Genomic DNA, 12,477 nt, shown 5'->3' on the forward strand with positions numbered 1-12,477 from the left:
TGATTCCTGGCTTAGAAAATCAGGGAAGACCTTAGAGCAGCTCCAGTGCCTAAAGGGGCTGCAGGAAAGCTGGAGAGGGGCTTGGGACAAGGGATGTAGGGACAGGCCAAGGGGAATGGCTTGAACCTGCCAGAGGGGAGACTGAGATGAGCTCTTAGGCAGAAGCTCTTCCCTGGGAAGGTGCTGAGGTGCTGGCACAGGGTGCCCAGAGAAGCTGTGGCTGCCCCATCCCTGGCAGTGTTCAAGGCCAGGTTGGACACAGGGGCTTGGAGCAAGCTGCTCTAGTGGAAGGGGTCCCTGCCCGTGGCAGGGGTTGGAACTGGAGGAGCTTTAAGCTCCCTTCCAACACAAACCAGGCTGGGATTCAGTGAAAACCCTTCTACTAAGCTTCATAGCTTGTGTTTGCTTCTGATTTCAATTTTACCTTGACACGGGTCCTGCTAGATACCATTGTGTGAGCAGATCCCCCAAAGCTCTGAGCGTGTGCCAGACTTCTGACATTCAAAGAGGCCTTTTGGCTGCAGACACACTGCTAACGCCAGCTCCGAACCTGAGCAGGAGCGGGCAGTCTGTAAAGCACAGCTCACCCTGCAGCTTGGATCAGATGGCTCTGCACTGAAGGAGTGCTGACTTCACGTGGATCACAGTGCTCTTTTACCAGGGTTTTTAACTCTGAGGATGAAAACTGCTGCATGAGAACGGTAAGAGGCAAAGCCTTTTGGTACTGGATGTCAGGAATGGGGTGTTTCGGAGCATGGAGGGGCACTGCACGCTGCCTGGTTTTCATTCCCATTCCTGCTCTCTTTTCCAGGCAGCTGGATCTTTATTTTCCTATAAAAACCCCTTCATGCCAGGCTTGATCCTCATCTTGTCTGACACTCCTAGGAAGGGGGCATTATCTTGGTCATTAGGAATCTAGAGGACAGTCGCTTAATGGCTTTAAATCATTATTTTGCTTGGCAGAAAGAAGGATCAATCCATCCAACAGATCCCCTTGGCAAGCCCCCCAAGCCATAAGTACAGCTTAATACAGTGTCACTGTACCCTTCTGCCCTCCTTGTGCCCACCATGAGCTCTCCTGACTTGTTTACTAGCCTCCCTTACCCACTTGAATGTGTGTGAGCTATTTCTGTCTGGCCCTGGGAGATCTTGCTGTAGTGCAATAAACACAGCAGCCCCTTCAGAAAGAGATGTTCCAGGCAATGATACCCTTTTTCTTCATGCTGGCTGCATCTCTGCCTTGCAGCTCGTGGCAATCTTCTCAGGTGGGCTGCACAAGGACATCTTCCCCCCAGCTTTTACGTTATGCTCTCTGGACTTTTATCATTCACTTTATGTTTCATTCATAAACCTGTCATTCATGGATTCTTCCCAGGAAGATGCTCTATTCACCGTGAAGGCCAGCTCTTCACGGACCACGAGCCAACAAAACAAGCGTCAGAGGCACAAAAAGTGCTCATTTTAGGATTTAACTGCATTTCCTTGCAACCACTCTCCAAGTCTGGCACCCACATCAGCCTTACCTGTCATTTCCTCTTTCTTAATGCACTGAACACTGCATTAAACATGTGCTTGTGATACATTTCAGCTTTATTCTCCCACAGGTAATTGCATTTCTATGTAGCCTCCAAATGCCTTGCAAGGATGCCTTTGGGCTGGCTGGGCTCTGTTGCCAAATTTAAACTGCAGAAAGAGGGTAGAGCCCAGGGGACCCCAGTTACTCAGAGCTTTCTAGATTTAGTTCAAACCCTTCAAACTGCAGCCAAGCAAGCAAGGAGTTAGCGCAGTCCTGGAGCACGGTTGTTTATTTGCTACGGAGGAAATAGAAGTGCCATTCAGTAGGAATTGGCTCTCCAGCTTTCCCAGCTGCTGGATGACTAGCATCTCTCATGGGTCAGCTTCTCTGTGGGAACAGGGAGCACCAGTCTGTAATTCACCGTGGCTCCTCTTTGGCTAGGGACAGATATGGCCTCGATTAGAGGCAGCCCCGGGGGCAGGTATTGCTCTGTGAGATGCTGAGGAATACAGGCAGGAAATCACAGATTCCCGTCCATCCCCTCCAGATAGGTACTTTCAAGCTGCACCATCAAACTGAACCTATTTCCTCAGCATCTCAGACTCTGTCCGGTCCGGTGGGAATGGCTGCTCATCCCAGCCAAAATAACCAACCTCAATGCCAACTCCTCTCTTTCCAGATATAGCTGGTTTACAAGGGATATGGCTCTTTTCCCTAAAGTCCTTTAGTTTGCAAAGCTCTGCTTCCATCTGTAGGCTTGGTGGAGACTGTGAGCTAAGACTGCGGGGTATGTGTGACAGGGCAGTGCTGCTGCTTCTTCCCTGTTGGCACCTCACCATGCCCAGTCTGGCCCAGCACTGCTGGCTGGATCCTGCAGCATGTTGGATGGGAAGAGCCATCCTTAGGGCGTGCAGGACTGGGAACCACGTTTCAAACACAGTGGTTTTGTTGGAAGGGAGCTTAAAGCTGATCCAATTCCAACCCCTGCCACAGGCAGGGACCCCTTCCACTAGAGCAGCTTGCTCCAAGCCCCTGTGTCCAACCTGGCCTTGAACACTGCCAGGGATGGGGCAGCCACAGCTTCTCTGGGCACCCTGTGCCAGCACCTCAGCACCCTCCCAGGGAAGAGCTTCTGCCTAAGAGCTCATCTCAGTCTCCCCTCTGGCAGGTTCAAGCCATTCCCCTTGGCCTGTCCCTACATCCCTTGTCCCAAGCCCCTCTCCAGCTTTCCTGCAGCCCCTTTAGGCACTGGAGCTGCTCTCAGGTCTCCCCTTCAGGAGCCTTCTCTTGTCCAGGCTGCCCCAGCCCAGCTCTCTCAGCCTGGCTCCAGAGCAGAGCTGCTCCAGCCCTCGCAGCATCTCCATGGCCTCCCCTGGCCTCGCTCCAACAGCTCCACGTCCCTCTTGTGCTGTTGCCCCCACAGCTGGACATAAACCCTACTATGGCTTCATCATCTGCATACTCTGAGGTGCTTTGCAGGTATTGAATCCAGCAGGAAAGGGCAGCCAGAAAGTCTGGAAGAAAGCAGCCTGCACACGGTATATCTGAAAAGTCTGCACAGTTATTATTTAGCACCTGCTTGACGTGGGGAAACCCAACCCCCCCCCCCATTTTGTTCTCACTCTTGTCTCCAGATGTTTTGGCTGGCTCAGCAGCCTCACCCCAGCCGTGCAGGTGAGAACCTCAGGCATGCAGCTGAGCATGGGCTGTGTAACCTGAAAGCACCTGAAGGCAATGTACAGGCACCAGTTATTCCCATGAAAGGCTCAGTCTTTTCTCCAGACATGCAAAAGCAATTCCAGCTGGCGTTGAGTGGGAAGGCTGGGGGACACATCCCAGTGGTTTGGAGTGGATCCTCATCCTGTGTGTTTTACGTTGCTCCTTCCTTGTCGCAAACCTTGGTTTGGAAAGAGTATACAGTTAATAAAGCACACTGCTCATGGGGCTGCTGCTTGGACAAGACTTTTACCCTGCAGCTGGGGGAAAGGCATCAAATTGAGAAGCAGAACCTGTTCCCTCTGCATTAGGGCTCTGAACGCTGTCTAGCAGCTTGTAACGAGTTCTGGTTTTGCTTTTCCCTGCCTTTGGGAGAGGTCTTGATTGCCAAAGGCTCAGAACCCAGACGTATCTCATAGGAACACAGTGGTTTGTGTTGGAAGGGACATTGAAGCTCCTCAAGTCCCAACCACTGCCACGGGCAGGGACCCCTTCCACTGGAGCAGCTTGCTCCAAGCCCCTGTGTCCAACCTGGCCTTGAACACTGCCAGGGATGGGGCAGCCACAGCTTCTCTGGGCACCCTGTGCCAGCGCCTCAGCACCCTCTCAGGGAAGAGCTTCTGCCTAAGAGCTCATCTCAGTCTCCCCTCTGGCAGGTTCAAGCCATTCCCCTTGGCCTGCCCCTACAGGCCCTTGGCCCAAGCCCCTCTCCAATTTGATTTCTTTCTTAGTATTTATTAGTATTTAATGTAATATATTAGTACTTACTTCTTAGTATCATCAGCCTTTATTAGCATTTAATATATTAGTATTTATTTGTGTTATCAGTATTTATTGGTGTTTAGTAGTACCATTTAGTACCATTGGTATTTGTTAGTATTATTATATTGGTAACTTATCAGTATTTAATCAATTTCTCAGCATTTAGTCAGTATTCATTTGTATTTAATCGAATTTATTACCATCTACTAGTATTGAATTTACTTATTAGCATTTGTTTATATTTATCAGTACTTGTTCATTAGTATTTAACTCATTTATCAGTATTTATTCCCCATCACCAGGTGTTACGTACGTCCGAGGGGTGCTGCGGGATAACCCTGACATCCCCATTGCCTTCCCCTACCAGGCCTGGCCTAAAGGACCTGCCGAGGCTTCACCCCCCGCCCGGGGCCTCCGCCGCTTCGGGGCCCACCGTGGCCACTCCTTGCCCGGGCAGGCCCCGGCAGCTCCGGGGGCAGGCGCTCCGCCACCCCGCAGGCCCGAAGCGGCCGCAGGAGGAGGAGGAGGAGGAGGAGGCGGGGGGATCCTTGAGGCGGAGCCGGGGCGGGCCGAAGGGGAGGCGGCTGGAAAACAGGCCGGCGCTGGTTCTGTCCCCGCAGTGCCAGCAGCCGCCGCAGCCGCGCCGGGAGCCGCTCAGGGAGGGAGGGAGGGCAGCGAGGCGCTGAGGCGAGCCGGGCGGGCGGCCAGACCCCGTCCCCTCCGGCCACCGCAGAGAGAGGTACGGGGCGGGCGGGGGGGGGGAGCGGACGGACGGACGGGACGCGGCGGCCCCGCTGCCGAGGCTCTCCCCTCCATGGGCGGGCACAGCGAGGGCTCCCCTCGGCTCCTCGCCGGCTCTCCTCAGCGGCACCTGCCGCGCCCCGGCCCCCCGCCAGCATGGAGAGGCCGGCGGGCACCTCGGCTCCCGCTCAGGGCACGGCCGAGGAGGGCTCCTGCCCTGCGGGGAGGAGCGGGCGGGCGCCATGGGGGGTGTTTGTGCCCCATGCCGTGCCCTCGCTTTCATCAATCACCTCAGATCCGCGCTAAACCTCCTTGCTCGGCTCCGACGAACCCATGGCGAGCGCAGGCGGACAGCGGGAGGATGGGGTTAGCCGTCCCTAAAGGTGGTTTTGGGGGGATAAGGACAGCACCTCGGTGCAGGGTGATGTGTGCGGCTGCTCTGGGTTGTGCTTTCCCGTCCTCCCAGGTGTTTCTGTCAGCGTACCGCCTCAGTGTTTGCAGGCGATGCCGTGAAGAAGGAAGGTTTAAGTAGGGAAAAGTCCCCCTAACCTGGTCCGGGAGGCAGGATGCCTCGCGGGTGGTTCGGGTGTTGGTGCTGCTTGTTTATATCAAGCTGTTACAGTCCCGGGGGCTTCGGCAGCTCAGCCCCATCCCGTGCTTCCATTGACTCCTCTAGAATTGCCTTTAAAACCCCTGCAGTGGGTGAGGGATTAGACCTGGGGTAGCCAAACGCACGAGAACCAATTGCCGGTTACCAAACCTGACCTCAAGATGAAGCTTTCCGGTATCCTGAGCCATAGGAATACAGCTGATCCACAGGTTCCTTACTCTCTGACCGCCCCTAAATATCCTTTGCGGGGTGTATAGGCGTGCTGTCTCCGATCCACGGCTGGGACCAGCTGTAATTGCCCTGTACATCAGATGTAAACACGAGCTTTGCATGAAAGTGAAACCGTATGTATAAGCTGTGCGCGTCCACGCTGCGATCCTGCACAATGGAGCCCGGAGCTCTGTCCTCAGCTCACCCTGTTGATCCACTTTTCCTTTAGCCTCTACAGCAGGGTCCTGTTCCCAGTTACCAGACAGGTTTAGCGGAGGATGAGGAATCAGCCTAGGAGTGTTTTCTGCATGTTGTGCAAGAATGCTGTGTGTTTTCAGCCTGTAACAACTGTTGTTTTATTGACTTAGTGATAACATTCTCTCCGAGCTCCTTTTCCCTTTCCAGGTTAGCCTAGCACTTACTAATCTTTTATGGCACTGCTGTGGAACAGATGTACAGTGCACTGCAGTGAGTAGCAAGGTCTGTAGTTTCAGCTGGCTTTGCCTCTAAACCACCCAGTTCTGCCTTTCCCTTGTACTCCGGTCATGGAGTGGGTAGCTGGACTGGGAAACTGATTTGGATGGCTACTGAGCTGGCAAAACACCAACACTCTTGGGTCTGACTCAGTTCCTGCATCCAAATCGTTGCACTGCTGCTCAGATGTTTAACTGGGTAACTTCAGGTTTAGAGGAACATCTAGCTGGTGTAGTGGCCAAGCTGTATGTGGAGTTAGGCAGAGAGGTCTGGGTGTTTGAGTCCTGAAAATGCTGGCTGATGGCCCTGTTGCTGCTTATCCTTCTCAGTCCTTTGGAGCAGCTGTACTGCTTTGTGCCACCCTTTCTTGAACCAGCAGAGTGGGTTGGAACACCACAAACACAGCGCTCGTGTCCTGGGATCCCCTCTCCTCATCTCTGCTGTTGCTGAAGGCACTCATGCGTTACCCTCTCAGGTTTTCCCTTGAAGGCTCTGTTGTGTCTCTCACACCAAAATGTGCTCAGTTGCTGTCACGACTGTGGTGTCTTTGAAACACAGCCTTTTCCTGGGGTGGGGGAATCGCAACTGAGTTCGTGGGGATGGAGGGGTTAAGGTGGAGTTGGGAAAGCTCTGTCAAATCACTAACATTCCTCACAAACAGGAGCTTAATGCTTTAGGGGCTCCCTATGGGACCCTTTGGTCTAAAAGGTGTGATGGTGCTCTTTTACAGGTCTCCACCTAGGCAAGCAGTATCAGTTGGGTCTTTCACAATCCTCCATCCTCAAAAGGTAGTGGTCTCCTGCTCGTCCTCAGAACCTTGGAGGGGTGTTCCTGCAGATAGTGTGTTCCTGCTACAGAAGGGGTTTCTACCCTGCCAGAGGGGAGACTGAGATGAGCTCTTAGGCAGAAGCTCTTCCCTGGGAGGGTGCTGAGGTGCTGGCCCAGGGTGCCCAGAGAAGCTGTGGCTGCCCCATCCCTGGCAGTGTTCAAGGCCAGGTTGGACACAGGGGCTTGGAGCAAGCTGCTCTAGTGGAAGGGGTCCCTGCCCGTGGCAGGGGTTGGAACTGGATGAGCTTTAAGGTCCCTTCCAACCTCAACCAGTCTGTGACTCTCAAAGTGTAGCTGCCTCAGCCCTAGTTCCATTGCTTCGTGTTTTCTGTGACTGTCATCCCACAGAAAAATAAGCTCTTTTAATGAAATTTGAGATTCTCCAACTAATTTCCTGCTGGCCTAAATGAGGGTCTGAGGAGAATGGCCATGCTGGCTTCTGAAGTATGTGGATTTACTTACTTTGTATGACTGGGTTATGTAAAAAAGAAGCTATTTTCTCTGTGCCTTTGACAAACAGTAAAATACAGTTGTATTTCACAAAGCAAACTGCTGTCTCCTTCTCTCAGGAACCATAATTAAGAGACCAGAAAATGGAAAAATGTAGAAATACCCTTTCCCAGTGGCCACAAACATTAGTCCTCTCCAGAAGTTAATGAAGCCAAGTCTATGGAAACTAAATAACTGATTCTTTTTAGCTCTGTTGGTGAGCCAAAGTGTTGTGTTAGGTTGGTAAATGATAAAGAGGTATAAAGGTTACCCCTTGGAAGTGAAGTGGGTGAAGAGTGGGTTTGAACTCTTCTCAAGCCAGAGTCTAAACCCCTGGCTTAAGGATCTCTCCTGCTCTGCTTGGATGGAAAAATGAATCTATAGCACAGCAGTGATGTGGGAGAGGGGCAGTATCCCACCACAGTGGTGAACCAGGTGCTGTATCCTAGCTGGTAGAAGCTGGGGTTCAGATCCTCTTGCACACCAAGTATGCTACCAGGTCTGTGATGAGGGAATAGCAGCATAACCACATAAAATACTAATAAATGCAACTGATCCCTTGTGTTATGGACTCATAAGAAGCACATAGTTTAACAACTGCATGTTTAACGTGTTTCCAAACCATGTTATCATCCTCACAGTGTTCCTGTTGAAGGAACATGGAACACTTTCAGCTACCTTGATGATGTGTCCCATTCTCACCAGTTCTTGATGTGTTGTCTTTGATGTGTCCAAGTGTAGCCTGCTCTGTGTAGAGGGCACATGTATGCGTAGTAACACCGCTTGAGTTTAGAGTAGTCGCCATGGAAATTGGTTCCAAATCTTTGCTTGTTTTTTAAATTTGATATTTCCGTGGTTTCTTTTTATTGTAACAAAAGATTCCAGAAATAGTATGGGTGGGAATATGAACTACTTGGAAAATAAAATCATTGTGGTGATTCCAGTTAGAGTGCATTATGGCACTTGCATAGACCCCAGTTGAGGTGCATCGTGGCACCTGAAGAGCGTGTTGCTGTGGTGCGGTAGTTCCATGTGATGCTCTGGAGAGTGGCTTTGTAAGAACCCAAGTTTGAGGTCCTGTGTTGGTGTCCGTGTACAGCTCTGAACATGTTTTGGGGAGCTTGTGGGGTTCAGCTCCTCCCTGTACCTCTTAGAGTCTGTAATAAAGCCTCGTGAGGTTAAGCTTGACACGTACAACTAGGATCTCCTCCGTTGCTGTGGCAGTGGTTTCTTCAGGGCTTTTGTAGCAACCTGTTCACAGGCTGAGCCTGACAGCAGCGTGACACAGGCTTTGCTTTGGGAGGTGCACTGTATATCCTGCAATCCCAGAGCGGGTTGGGTTGGAAGGGACCTTAAAGCTCCTCCAGCTTCATCCCCTGCCACGGGCAGGGACCCCTTCCACTAGAGCAGCTTGCTCCAAGCCCCTGTGTCCAACCTGGCCTTGAACACTGCCAGGGATGGGGCAGCCACAGCTTCTCTGGGCACCCTGTGCCAGCGCCTCAGCACCCTCATGGGGAAGAGCTTCTGCCTAAGAGCTCATCTCAGTCTCCCCTCTGGCAGGTTAAAGCCATTCCCCTTGGCCTGTCCCTATAGGCCCTTGTCCAAAGCCCCTCTCCAGGTTTCTTATAGTCCCTTTGGGCACTAGAATACGTTGCTGACCTTTCCCTCTGGAGATCTTCAAGTGCAATAGATTTCTAAAACATGGTGTTGCTTTGGTGAGTTTTAACCATGTCCTTGCTTTTAAGTGCAATTTATGTGTTTTGTCCTTGTGGCCACTGGAGTTTCTGTTCTGTGGCATCCTGGGCCCAGGAACAGGAGGCTGTCAGGATGGATTTGGCACCTAGGGAACTCCTGGGCTGCTCTCAAGGCGGTGAGTTAAGCTCCTCAGCAGAAATGTAGTGCAAGAGGGGTCAAAAAGCCCCTCCCTGCTGCTCACACTGGAGTTTGATCCCTGAGCTATTTCAGGGTAGTTCTCTGCTAAGAGGCCATGCTTTAAGTCTCAGTAAAACAAGACAGCTATTGTTAGTGCTCTCAAATAGCTCCAAACCTATTGGTGGTGGCTGGAGCTCGCAGGGCCTGAGGGAAACAGATTTGCAGCCCCGGAGTAGTGATTTACACAGGGCTTTGGGTGTGACATATTCCTCTTCAGAGCTCTTTTCCACATCGTCCTCTGAGCCCACATTTATGTCCTGATGCAAAGGGATGGAGGGGGAGAGAGCTGGAGGTCCCCGTAGCAGACCAGTGACAGCATAGAGGTTGCAGTAAGAGAGGCAGATTCTCAGCTATGAGAGACTTGAACTGACATAAAAAAAGACAATAAAGCTTAGGGGGTAGGTCACTTGCATTTCTTTCTGTTTAAAGGGCTGTAAAGTCTTTATAATGGCTTAAAAATGTCATTAAAATCAGGGGTTGTACCTCCTGAGTTCAAAGGCAGGAACTACCTTTTAAAGCATTAAGACAGTATTTGTTTTCCTGGCAGAGAGCTAAATGGAGGTGGGTAACTTCTGAAGAATGGAGAGTTATTCATTTCTTCATCATTCATTACTCTGCATAATGCCAGCTTCTTCTGCAGTGCCTCCTCTAGGTTTAGCTGGGTGGCATTTCACAGTGTAGGTTGTGGCATGCTTGGAATGACTGAAGTATTGGACAGGATATGATGATCTTTGCACACTGAGGAGAGAGGGGAAGAAAACCACTTTAATTTGGATCATTTCTGCTCTGAAGTACCTACCTGAGCTACCTTGTAGTTAATGGATCCAGAAAATACCTTTCACTAAGCTAAGCAGGTAGTCCTGGCCCACCCCTAAACTGGGAATTGCATAAGAAGGGAGTTTCTTTGCCTTTATAAGACCGCTATTCAATTGATTGATTTTCAAGGGCAGATGGGGAATGTTTTTTTCTCCCAAAGAGATTGCGCAGAATTGGAGCACGTTAACCCAGAGTTTCTGTTGGACAGACATGCATTTAGTCTGAAGCTGAATTCAAAGTTCTTCTGTCCCATGGGCATGCGTGTTCCAGGATGTAGGTGTAACCTCCTGCTTTGATCTGCAGTCTTCTTCCGACAGGATTTTCTCTTTTGGAATCGGTCACAGTTGTGATCCCAGAGCACTGACAGGGAGAGAGCTGGGCTGGTTCAGCCTGGGGAAGGGAAAGCTCCTGAAGGGGAGACCTTAGAGCAGCTCCAGTGCCTAAAGGGGCTGCAGGAAAGCTGGAGAGGGGCTTGGGACAAGGGCCTGTAGGGACAAGCCAAGGGGAATGGCTTGAACCTGCCAGAGGGGAGACTGAGATGAGCTCTTAGGCAGAAGCTCTTCCCTGGGAGGGTGCTGAGGTGCTGGCACAGGGTGCCCAGAGAAGCTGTGGCTGCCCCATCCCTGGCAGTGTTCAAGACCAGGTTGGACACAGGGGCTTGGAACAAGCTGCTCTAGTGGAAGGTGTCCCTGCCCGTGGCACGGGTTGGGACTGGGTGAGCTTTAAGCTCCCTTCCAACCCAGACCAGGCTGGGATTCTATGACTGCCAGGCAGATGTGCATCATTAGCCTGTCTGGTAAGCCTTTGGTTGAACTGAAAGTCCTAGATCCTTTTGGAAAGCCTGGGGATCTGGAAGGAGCATCTCTTTACAAGGCACTGGCTTCAGCAGTGAAACTGTGAGATATTTTCCCTGTTCCATCCTATCTCCGACTGCTGTTTCCTCTCTTGCATTAACTCCTCACCCGCATCGGGGCATAGCCTTACTGGTGACTTAGGCTCCTGGTGAGAAGGTTTGTCCTGTTCTCATGTATGCTGTGGTGTGAGTGCGGGTGAGCGATCTTGATCAGGCAGCCCACACTCCTGGCAGCACATTATTACTTGTTTTCCTAGGGTTATTTTTCAGTTGGATCCAAGCCCTGGCTGGTCCCGTGGCTGCTGCTGTCAGCACTCCCCACACAGCCGGGGCTGTCCTCCTTAAGGACAGTGTGATCTTGGATCTAAGTTTCCTGGGATTACAAAACTATGCCTCTAGATGTGTACTTAAAAAGCCACACAGACATACACACATGAGTGGGTGTTTCTGCCTTGGAGCACTTCTGTCACCTTGCTCACTGTGTGCTTCCATAGAATCAATGCATTCCATGGACAGATGTAACTGAGAGCAAGGAGATTTGCAAGGATGAGCCAGGAGGAACTGTGGGGGGGCACACAAGGAAGCAGAAGCTCCTAACACCCCTTTGCTGCTGAAGCTGATAGGTCAAGTGTTAACCCAGAGATAAAGGTTAGTATTTGAGGCTTGCAGTTTACGCTCTGCCACTTGGATGGTCTGAACTTGCAGAACGCTGTGTACCCTTAATGCTTATAGAAGCACAAAGCTTCCAATACTGTAGTAGACTAGATGTGTAGTAGCTAAATCAAATGTCCCCTTTATAGTCACACCATTGCTCCAGTTATACAATAGTATCTGGTGCCTCTGTTTGGACTTGAAAGAGAACTTGACAAAGGGCTGAATGTGACCCTGGCCTTCAGAGCTAAGCACTGGGTCATTACCCTTTTTATTCCCTGATCCCCTTGGTGTGGGATTTGGGAGTGTGGCGGGCTCCCTGGGGGATAGGGATTGTTAGGAAGGTGTCCCAAGTTTTGATGAAAGCACTGCATAAAGTCAGCTTTGCTCTCAGCAGCTGGGCAAGGTGGTAGGAAGTGCTTGGAGAGGCTGCAGGTCTTGGTCGATGCTAACTTGGCTTTTCTGCATGAAGGCTTTATGGAGGTGGGGTTTCCCACACCAGGCTCGTGGTGGAGCAGAGGGACAGGCAGTGCTGGAAGGGAGGTGGGAGTCTGGATTTGCCAGCTTTGTTGTTAGAGAAGCACAGACGTTTTGCTCAGGGCTTCCCCAAAACATGAAAGGGATCCACTTCTGAAGATCTTACACATGGAAATGTTCCAGGCAGGAGCAGAAGAAAGGCCTGAAGAGAAGAAAAGAGAGAGTGGCTGCAGGGTGAGATGTGAAGGAGGTAAAATGGGAGTTAAAGTGCAGGTGGGCTCCTGTTAACAACCATCCCTGTGCTGTGGGACGTGAGAGGGACTATCCCAGTGGGAAGCCGTGCTGGGGAGCTCCTGTTTTGCCAGGCTGGTTGGTTGTGTCATCTCTATGTGGATGGATCTT

At 51.3% G+C, this 12,477-nt stretch overlaps 1 protein-coding gene across 3 annotated transcripts in view; it reads left to right on the top strand.

Moving 5' to 3' along the window:
- Positions 1–599: 599 nt before the first annotated feature.
- The window catches only part of SMOX (spermine oxidase), a 57,675-nt gene continuing 45,797 nt past the window's right edge, over positions 600–12,477 (top strand). For 2 of the 3 annotated variants that reach the window (XM_057403209.1, XM_057403211.1), the window contains exon 1: positions 4,573–4,733. The gene's annotated coding sequence lies outside the window, so the exon portion shown is untranslated. Of the gene's footprint in view, positions 702–4,572; positions 4,734–12,477 lie in introns of those variants that run through there. The other variant, XM_057403210.1, reaches the window with a different exon arrangement.

The sequence above is a fragment of the Pezoporus wallicus genome, unplaced genomic scaffold (genome assembly GCF_028554395.1).
Source record: "Pezoporus wallicus isolate ANWC-B61680 ecotype Strahan unplaced genomic scaffold, APGP_CSIRO_Pwel_v1 contig_6644, whole genome shotgun sequence".
NCBI lineage: Eukaryota > Metazoa > Chordata > Aves > Psittaciformes > Psittacidae > Pezoporus > Pezoporus wallicus.